At 38.0% G+C, this 11,166-nt stretch overlaps 1 non-coding gene across 1 annotated transcript; it reads right to left on the reverse strand.

Annotated features, from left to right (window-relative positions):
- Nucleotides 1-4,330: 4,330 nt before the first annotated feature.
- LOC136201750 (small nucleolar RNA R71) lies at nt 4,331-4,437 on the reverse strand. Its single transcript, XR_010674093.1, has one exon. It is a non-coding gene; the product is annotated as a small nucleolar RNA R71 (small nucleolar RNA).
- Between the last annotated feature and the right edge of the window lie 6,729 nt (nt 4,438-11,166).

Here is an 11,166-nt window from a genome sequence, read left to right on the forward strand (position 1 = left end):
CAAGGTTGTACCGAAGAACAGGCTAATGCTGACAAGATACATTCTGCCGAGCCTAGTAACATAGCTGAAGCTGAACAAGCTGATGAGCAAGGAGCTGAGTCTCCTGTGAAGGATAAGGTTGTTGAGAACGTTTATGCTGACTTCAGACTCAACTCTTCTCCTGAGTCCCCAGAACCCATTTCTGCTGTCCCTTCTCCTCCAACCAAAAATAACAAAGGAAGCACTGAGAAACGATTCAAGCGGAAGGCACAGAAGCCTAACTTCATAGACATCTTGGATGATGCTCCGCTAAGGGACCCCATCACTGACCTGACTGGGCTTGAATTCAACTTCTTCACTACTATCACCGAGCCCACTCTAAGTCAAGTGAAAGAAAAGCAATCCTTTGTTTCTCAAACTAAGGAACAAGCCGACCCAAAAGCTCCTAAGGGTCAAACTTCTGCCGACACCGCTGCTCCACCTTCAACTGAGCAAGTGCTCGAAGTTCTAGCTGCTCAACACACCGAGTTAGCAAAGGAAAATCCTCTTGCTAAAGACAGTTCTGAGTTGCTTCAACCTCAAGTTTCAACTCAACTTCAGACTGACCCTGAGCAGGTAACTAATACTGCTGAGCAAACACTTCCATCTTCTACTGAGCAGTTAGTAAGCCAGTCAGCCTCTGCTGCTGGCCTCAATAATAAAAGTGCAACTCCTAATCAAGCTGACACCTCTACTTCTAGGCCTCACCAAACTTCTCCAACACATGCTGCTAACTAGAAAACGGCCCCTGAGCATAACACTGATGATCCCTACACTTATTTGGATGCTTCTGAGTCCGGAAGAAGAATCATCTGCTCTACTCCAAGAGATAAATCAGTCTCAAGCCGATGTTGCTAGGTTCGCTCCTGCTGAGTCTACTCAACTCTCACCCGTTACGCAACTTCTGACCAAACTCAAAGGTCTCAAGGAGCTTATGAATGTTATGACTTCTTTGTTCTCTCAACAGCCCAAGCAAGAATTTATGGTCAAGCTGGCGGATCTTCAGCTTATGATGGTTCACCACATGGACTCAATTGAAGGGAAAATCAATGCCCTATCTGATGTGAACTCATCATCGGAAACTTCTGCTGAAGTCACTCAGCATTTCACCCAGCTGATCGCTGAGCTAATCGGAGCTCATGAACTTATCTCCTCCACTTCTCAATGCTCCATAGAACAAATTGGTGAGGCTATACGCCTACTCAATTTGAGCAAAGAAGAAATGGACACTGACCAGGTAAAGACCAATGATATTCTGCACTGCACCCGATCAACTCTTGCGCATGTTCGGCAAATCAACGCTCATCATCATACGTACGATGCTTCAATGCTCAGGATGTACTATCAATCCTATGCTAGGATGACCGATTCCATTACTTGGATCGGGAAGTCACTTGAGTTCTTACTCAGTATGCTCAACGCTCACATTCAAATCCTCGCACCAAGTATGGCCGATGGCATGCAGGTCTTAAAAAAAGTACGAGTCAAATGCAACAGTACTCAACCATACTGACTTGTGCTGTTCAAAAGGGGCAATTCTATGCTTTTGCCCCTCAGCCTGGCGATGCTGGAAAAACGGGGGAGAAAGACCAGCCAGCTGACGGAACTCAACGTCAAACTCAGCAGAAGCCTCCTGGCTCAACTTCTGCTGCCTCGGGCAACCAAACTCAGCAACAAAGAATAGTCAAGCCCAACCAGCAAACCAAAACCAAAACTAATCAAGTTCAAGTCAATATCAGGAAGTAGAACTAGAACTAGACTTAGCTTGAAACTTGTATTTTGTATCTGGCATGTCTCTTTATTAAGCTGACTATCTATATACAAGCATCTATTCTACAAACTGTCTTTATATATGTGATGCTTATATGCTGTGTTTTCTATGTGCTGACCTTTCTCATATAACTACTCATTAAACAACAATCAATTAAAACTTGTGAACACAGATAGTAAACAAGTAAAATATACTCAGCGTACCTCAACTCTACATAACTAAGTGTCAAAACTGAGTAACAATAAAATGTTCCAAGTATTGACCTACTTCTGAAGCTGACCTTAGACTTATTTCGATTAAATCTTAGAAGGTTTAGAATTGAACTAAGTCAGTGGATTCAAGCCTTGGTTTCTCTCGATTAGATCTTAGAAGGTTTAGAGTTAAACTAAGTCAGTAGATCCAACCCTCACGGGGGAGTATTTTCAGAAGAATATAAAAGGTCAACTATCATGGGGGAGCTCAACACTGAGTTCCTTGTTCAATAATTTTGCCAACATCAAAATGGGGGAGTTTGTTGAAACACCTTTCCACATGATTTTGATCTGACAAAATTATTTAAGTTAATCCCATGATTAAACAATTAAATTTAAATGCTTTGATTTAATTGTACTAATGAGTTTGTTCAATGTTGAGTAAGTTAACTAACGAGAACAGGAACTGAAAGTCTATAAAAGAAAAGAGAAGACAAAGTCAGCAAGAGCAAGTCACTGATGCAAGTAAAAAGAGCAAATTTATGAGGATGATCATTCATGGAAAAGAGCTTCAAAGTCCTAGTTTTCAACCAGAAATGGAACAAACAACCAGAAATTACAGTTCAAGCAGGAATCTTCACGAACAGCCTCTCAGTAGAACATAACAACTTAAACAACAGCATTTAACGGGTCATTTGGAAGGAAAACGGATAAACGCGCAGGTCGAGCAAGTGACAGGAGAGAGAAAGAGAGAATTACATGGAAAGCAAGACAACTTTCCATCTTGCGCCAAGTGTAGAAAGATTGTTTACTTGTCCTTGTTTTTACCTTTTTATGACTTTTTGCCCTTGTAATTAGGGTTGATGTAAGGGGAGTATAAATAGGAGAAGGATGATTGTAATAGGGGACCTCGTCATTACCGCCACCCTTAGCTTTTTATATTCTGTTTTTATTTTCCGTTGAAAAGATGTTTTTGGGAAGAACAAGCTGTTCACTCATGTCAATGAGTGAGTAGTCACTCTGCAGGCCTAGCCAGCCATTTAAACGGCGACTGTAAGTATATTTTATTAATGAATGAAGTATGTTTATCCATGATTGAGTGTTATTAGCATGCTTAAAGAATAGATTAAGATCGAGTCTATTTGATAGTTACCAAGGATGACACGATAGTGCTCCGACGTAATGGAAACAACTAATCGGCATATGTTGTAGTGGACGGATATGAAAACTACCACATATTGGGGTTTCTTTATGAATGCTCTCTGTTGCTTAATGCTTGTTCGTATGTTAGCGCAAGGACACTTGGTTAATATTACTTACTTAGTATCTTTGGAAATGGGACACTGGACCTTAGTGACCATAGAGAGAGAGACCCAACTCATGAATATAGATCTATATCATTCAGCGGTAAAATTTAGGCACAGTTGTTCGTTAGGCGTATGGCTAGATCTGTGCTTGTTTATCTTGGATTCCTTTAGTTTACTTTTCACTAGTTCTGTTTATGTTAAGATCCAGCACATTATTCATCCAAGTTAAGAATCTAACACTTAAGGTAACCTATTCTTCTCACTAAAGACCAATCCCTATGGAATACGACACTTGGTCTTACCGAATATTATAGACGACCTAGTACACTTGCTAGCGTCCCTATTTAATACACCAAGTTTTTGGCGTCGTTGCCGGGGATTGTTTAAACTTAAGTTTTGAAGAATATGTATGCTTATTTCGTTACCTGTTAACCATCTGTTGTCTAGTCTTTGGTTTTTCGGTTTCTACTTTGTATCCGAAGAGCAGGTGTTCCTATCCTTCCTATAGACGTTGAAATAGAGAGAACGTACAGAAGAAGGAGACGAATACTTAGACAAGCTAGACGCATCAGAATGGATCGCGAGGTCGAAATGCCAAACGACGAGAGACAGAATGAGAACCATGAGGAGGGTCATGGTGAAAACGAAATAATAATAATAATGGCAACTAAAGATTGCGGATGAAGGATTACTCCAGGCCATCTACTGAGGGCCATTCGTCATGCATCGTCCTACCAGAAGAAGGCAATCGAATGTTCGAAGTGAAAGCGTCAATGGTTCAGATGCTACAAACAGCTGTGCAGTTCGGAGGATACCCAAATGAAGATCCAAATGCGCACATTCAAGACTTTGTCACCATGTGCAACACATTTCATACTCACAGAAATGATAGTGATGAGGTTATCCGACTCAAACTGTTTCCCTTTTCCTTGAAGGATAAGGCGAGGAATTGATTGAAAAATCTACAACCAGGATCTATCACGAACTGGGAGGAGATGGCTACCATGTTCTTAATGAAATATTTTCCGCCCAGACAAGCAATCAAGTTAAGGAATGAAGTTTCTCATTTTTTTCAAGAGGAGGATGAATCGTTATCTAAAGCATGGGAAAGATACAAAGAATTGTTGAGAAGAGTACCGAATCATGGCATACCCATGTGGATGCAAGTGCAAAACTTCTATAATGGAGTGACCAACGTGTATAAGATACAAATTGAATCAGTTGCCAATGGAAATCCGGAGGAACTTGAACCTCAAGCATTGTATGAGCTAATAGAGAGAGTGGCCAACACTAGTTACAACTGGCACTCAGTGAGAGCTGATGGTAAGAGAGTCACGAATACCGCAAACAACGAGGCAATTAGCAAGTTATCATCACAAATGGAACAACTGGTCAAAATGATGGGAAAGATGAACGTCTCAGCAGTCAACACACAGCTTTTCGCGCCGATGGAGATCTTATCACCCGATGGTTGTGATTTCTGCAGTGGACCTCATCGACCCATAGATTGCCCAGGAACCAAACCAGGTGCATCAATGCAGGAACAGTGTGATTTCATTGCTCGCCAACCACCGAATCCTTATTCGAACACCTATAACCTAGGATGGAGAAGCCATCCTAATTTCTCTTGGAAAGATAATCAGAGGCAACCAGCTATGCAGCAACCTTATAGACTAGAGCACCCACGTCTAACATATCAACCACAACAAGGCAGCTCATTTAACCAACAGTATCAGCGCCAATCAATTGTTCAACAAGAAGGAAAGCCTGATCTAGAGGCCATAATGATGCAGTTCATGAAACAAACACAATCCTCCATAAAGAATCTCGAGACTCAAATTCAGCAATTTGCCACAGCCATATCCTCTAAGGAAAAAGGCGCTCTCTCAAGCAACACTGTGACCAACCCAAAAGAAGAAGTCAATGCCATCATACTAAGGGGAGGTAAAGAAATAAGGAACAGTGGTGAAAAATCTGTTACAAATAAAGAAGAGGAAGCAAAGTCCAATGATCAACCACATGTGCCTCAATACAAGAAAGACAAATAGTTGATTGAAGATGAACCAAACACGCCTTGTTACAAACCAAGGGTTCCATACCCTGAATGACTGAAGCAACAGAATTATGAGAAGAGACATAAGAGTTTTCTAGAACAATTGACAAAGCTGCACATCAACATCCCATTCATCGAAGCCTTGTCTGAAATGCCCATGTATGTCAAATTCTTGAAGGATTTACTGACCAACAAAAAGAAACTAGAAAGTGTAGCCATGGTGCAACTGAACAGGGATAACTCATCAATCTTACAAGCCAAACATCAACTTCCAAAGAAGCTCAAAGATCCAGGGAGTTTTTCTATACCTTGTTCAATAGGAACACTTGCTATTCAGAATGCTTTATGTGATCTAGGAGCCAACATTAATCTTATGCCATACTCAATCTATATGCAATTAGGATTAGGAGAACTAAGACCAACAAAGGTCACGGTCCAATTAGCGGACCGATTAATTCGATACCCTAAGGGTATAATTGAAGATGTTTTGGTTAAAGTCAAAAATTTCATATTGCCTGTCGACTTTGTTATAATGGATATTGCGGAAGATTTGGAAGTTCCCATAAACTTGGGACGACCTTTTCTAGCCACAGGAAGAGCTGTCATTGATGTGCACAAAGGACAGCTTGTTCTAAAAATCAATAATGAAGAAGTAGTATTTAAGATGCATGAAGCAGTTCGTTACGCTTCAGTTTCTGATTATTCATGTTACTTTCTCGATACACAAGATAATGATTTGTTTTTGCAGGAGCATGTGGATAAGGAAAAACGTCAAGAGGAGGAACACCTGTTTGATCTAGACCAAGAAGGGAGTAATAACGAAGGCATTGACAATGAAGAAGAACAGGATAATCTTCCTGACATAGATCCCAAAAAAGGGAATGAGGAGAGATGTCCCAAACTGAAACAATTGCCTGACCACCTGGAATATGCATTTCTAGATCCACCAAACAGTAGACCAGTAATCATTTCGGCAACATTGAAAAAAGACCAGAAGGAACAGTTGCTTACCATCCTAAGGAGGCACAAGACGGCTCTAGCATGGAAAATCGAAGATATAAAAGGAATCAGCCCGACCATCTGCATGCATAAAATTTTAATGTAAGAAGATCACCGACCAACTGTGCAACCGCAAAGACGACTAAATCCACACATAAAGGACGTTATGAAAGCAGAAGTGATCAAACTCATCGAGGCAGGAATCATTTACTCCATTTTTGATAGTATGTGGACCAGCCCTGTCCAAGTTGTTCCTAAGAAGGGAGGGACCACCGTGGTTAAAAATGACAAAAATGAGCTCATCCCTACCAGGACAATCACAGGGTGGCGGATGTGCATTGACTACAGAAAACTCAACGAAGCAACCAGAAAGGATCACTTCCCACTAGCATTTATTGATTAAATGTTGGAGAGACTAGCTGGTTATCAATTCTATTGTTTCCTCGACGGATATTCCGGGTATAATCAGATCCACATCTGCACCAAAGATCAAGAAAAGACCACATTTACCTGTCCATATAGGACCTTCACGTACAAACGTATGCCATTTGGGCTGTGCAATGCTCCAGCAACATTTCAGAGGTGCCTGATGGCCATATTCCATGATATGATCCAGAAAACAGTGGAAATATTTATAGATGATTTCTCAGTCTACGGAACATCCTTCGAAGCTTGTTTGGAGAACTTAGAAGTTGTTTTGGAACGCTGCACGGAAACACAGTTAGTCCTAAATTGGGAAAAGTGCCACTTCATGGTAACAGGGGGTATTGTACTTGGTCACAAAATATCGAGCAAAGGGTTGGAAGTTGACAAAGCTAAAGTAGAGGTAATCGAGAAACTACCTGCACCCAAAATGGTCAAGGACATTCGAAGTTTTTTGGGACACGCTGGTTTCTACAGGCGATTCATCAAGGACTTCTCAAAGATCGCACAACCGCTCTCTGCACTATTACAAAAGGAGGCTAACTTCATATTCACAGACGAGTGCAACCAGGCATTCGAACATATCAAGAAGCTTTTGACACACACACCTATACTCACCGCACCAAATTGGGACGCACCATTCGAGCTCATGTGCGATGCCAGTGATCTTAGTGTAGGGGCTGTTCTTGGACAACGAATTAACAAGCAGTTTAAGCCCATACACTATGCAAGCAAAACTCTGAATGAAGCTCAACAGAATTACACAACCACAGAAAAAGAATTGCTTGCACTAGTCTATACATTTGATAAATTTCGTCCCTATCATGTGCTCTCCAGAGTGACTGTCTACACCGACCATTCTGCATTGAAATACATGTTCGCCAAGAAGGACGCTAAACCACGACTAATACGATGGTTGTTACTCCTACAAGAGTTCGACTTAGAGATCAAGGATAAAAAGGGATCAGAAAATCTAGCAGCTAATCACTTATCCAGAATACAAGCGACCACAGAAATCGAACAACCCGAGATCCTCGACCATTTTCCTGATGAACAACTGTTTGCTATCTCCATGCTCCCTTGGTTTGCTGACATTACAAATTTCTTGGCCTGCAAAATAAAACCGTTTCGATATTCCACTAATAAGAAACGAAAGTTTTATTCTGATCTTAAATATTACATTTGGGAGGAACCTTATTTATTTAAATTATGTGCAGACCAGCTCCTGCGAAGATGTGTGACCAGGGAGGAAGGCATGGAAATCTTGCACAAATGCCACGCTACGGAATCAAGTGGTCACTTTGGGGCCAATCAAACAGCTGCAAAGGTTTTTCAAGCAGGTTTTTTCTGGCCAACCATATACAAGGATGCGCAACAGTTCGTTCAACGATGCGATGAATGTCAACGAACAGGCAACATCTTTGCCCGAAACGCCATCGTTGTTTGCAAGATATTTGATGTATGGGGTATCGACTTCATGGGACCATTTCCCATCTCTTTTGGGAATCAGTATATGTAATATCCCGATTTTTGTATATATATATATTTCTTTTCAAGTTCAATTGTTTAAAAAAAAAAGAATTATATAATTATATGGTAAATTAAGGTGACTAAATTATCTTTATGTGAAATGGATATATATAAGGTTTATTTTTAATAAATTACAAGACTTAGATTTAGACTTAGACTTTTCAACTATTTGTTTTATTTAAGGTCCGAATCACTTCACAAACATATATACAATATATATATATTATTTAAATAGATTTTGTTTTAACTTAGAATTCTAAATGTATGCTATTATTTTTTATTCTAAGTGGATTAACCCTAGACAATCATGAGTACAATTTTTATTTCACATTCTTCTCTGGAAAAATATTGCCGCCTCTCCGTTTTGGCTTCCTGGAATTATGGAGCAAAAGTGATTTTGGTATATTGAAAAGATGATTATCGACTAAAAGTTCAACCTAGCTTTAATTCAGAATTTCAGGTGAGTGGTAATTATAATACATGACACTATTTGATTGAAATATCAGATTGAAAACTGGTTATCAAAAATTGACATTGATTTTATTGTCTTTTTTTTTAAAAACGTATAGCTTGAACCTCCTGTTTACTAAATATCCTTAGTATTAGAGCGTATATTCTGGGAACATGCCTTTATATTTGATTTGTTTTATTATCGGTTACAATGAAATTATTAAAATTTGATTTGATATGATTTGTACTTTCTGATACGCGATTTATCGTAGTTATTACTTCAATTTTAGAAATCTGATAATTCGTTCAATCAGTTATGATTTTCTGATATATATATATATATATACTATATGTTTTCAAACTGGTACAAGTGCTCAGTATATCTGTATCTGTTATTTGACCTCTCACCGATCTTCATAACATTAGGATTTTGCATTTGTCTTCGAGTCATGATGTCAGTTGTCAGTTTTGTCGTCAGTTGTGTCAACATTAGAATCATGCATAAGATCGGTGAAGGCAATTATCTGTTATCTGTATCTGTTATTGGTAGCGCGCTTACCATTTATCTGACCCTGGTGGTGTGCAGTATCACCACTCTGTTACACTGTACCATGTGTTTTAAAGCTTCTGTCTTATTTTCTGATTATCCTAATATCTGATATTTTGAAAAGTTTCAGTATATGTTTGACAATTGATTGTCAGCATTTTGGAATTGATTATCTTATATTGACCATTTAGTTTAACTGATTTTGAAATACTATATTTTGAACTATATTTGTCATAATTTAAAAGTATCAGCCTGTCTGCCTGTTCCCTTTCTGTTGTGTGCTATAGCTACTACTCACTGAGGTTTTCGCTCGTATAGACGAAAATCTCATACCACGTTGAATCTTTCTTTTTCAGATTAAGGTCCATGTTCGTGAGGTAACCATTGGATTCATGTTGAAGGAGACTGCTTAAGAACTTAGCTTTATTTTATCCGTTAGAGAATTTTGATTATTGAGGTTTAGACTTGCACATTTGATTCTTTTAAGGTTATTGATGTAATTGAGATGACTTTGATATTCTGTTAGTAAATTTTGGAATTTCTATTAGTTCAGAAATTAAGGCTAGCATAGATTAAAGTTAATTTAATTTATGCGCCGGTCATGGCCTGGGTTGGGTCGTGACAAAGGTGGTATCAGAGCCAGGTTATAGATTTCATAGGCAGTTTTAGAAATATCAAGTTATCGCTAATAGTGTCTTAGTCAAACGTTCCGGTTATAGATAAATATAGCTTTTTTTTTGTGCATATAATTTTAGAATTAAGTTAGATAAAATTTAGTTATATATGTTTTTTTTAAAGCCTTTAGTGCAAGTAAAGGATGTTGGGGTATTCATTATCTTAAATGACTGTAATGAGAATAGTAGAGGAATGAAGTTGGTTTCGTGAGAGCTTTAATGTGGCATATAGTATAATTTGAGTTTATATGGTTTGAGAAATACATGAAAGTCTAATTGGAATTTGAGTGCTTTATATGTTCAATATACATATAATTAAATATTATGAATTTATGGTTTTGTGAGTGAAGTGATTCCATTTAATTGGTCTGATTAAGGATTGAGTTTATTTTCCTAAGCCTTCAATGTGGTTCCAGATATGTCAGAGTTGGAAAAAAAAATCAAACATGAGTAATATATGAGACATAGTGTGTTACTAGTAAGGTTCTGGATAGTGAAATTAAAATGTTTGAGGACCGTGTTTAATATTTTGATGACTATAAGTTTTGTGTTAATGACTAAAGATATGTATATAACATTTAACTTTATACAATAATTTGGGTATTGATGATCAAGTTAACTATTTAGTGCTTTTTTCATCATAGCTTATAGTGTTATATGCCAATCAATGATGGCTTAAAGGTAGAAACCGAATTACAGTATAAAATTTTAGGACTTGAATGTGGTTAGAACTATTATTTAGTGTCGTTTAATCTATGATTTTGATGTCATAATTAAGGTCTATTATTTGTAATGCTTATACGAATTGATTCATTAGAATAAATTTGTTTTGAGAGTTCATAGTACTTTATAGATCTATAAAGCATTGTTTGAATGTGGAATTTTAGACGGTTCCGAATTACTATTAACTTTGTAGGTTTTAGATGAAAGTGTTAACTTTATACCCATTCTATAGTAAGACGTTGACTTATCCTAGATGTATGGTTTTAGATTTAGTTAAATTAAAGTAGAATTTGATTTTGGATTTATAACTAGTGCTTTACATAAGGACTAAGGAAAAAAAAGGTTGAATGTCTTTGAGTTGGTGTGACTATCTGATTCTTTGGACTACATATCTGTGGGCTTGCTATTTATGACTTATTATTAGGGAAATTTACACAGAAATTCACATTTACAAAAAAAAAAAAAATACTTACAACTATG

Source organism: Euphorbia lathyris, chromosome 7 (assembly GCF_963576675.1).
Source record: "Euphorbia lathyris chromosome 7, ddEupLath1.1, whole genome shotgun sequence".
Taxonomy (NCBI): Eukaryota; Viridiplantae; Streptophyta; class Magnoliopsida; order Malpighiales; family Euphorbiaceae; genus Euphorbia; species Euphorbia lathyris.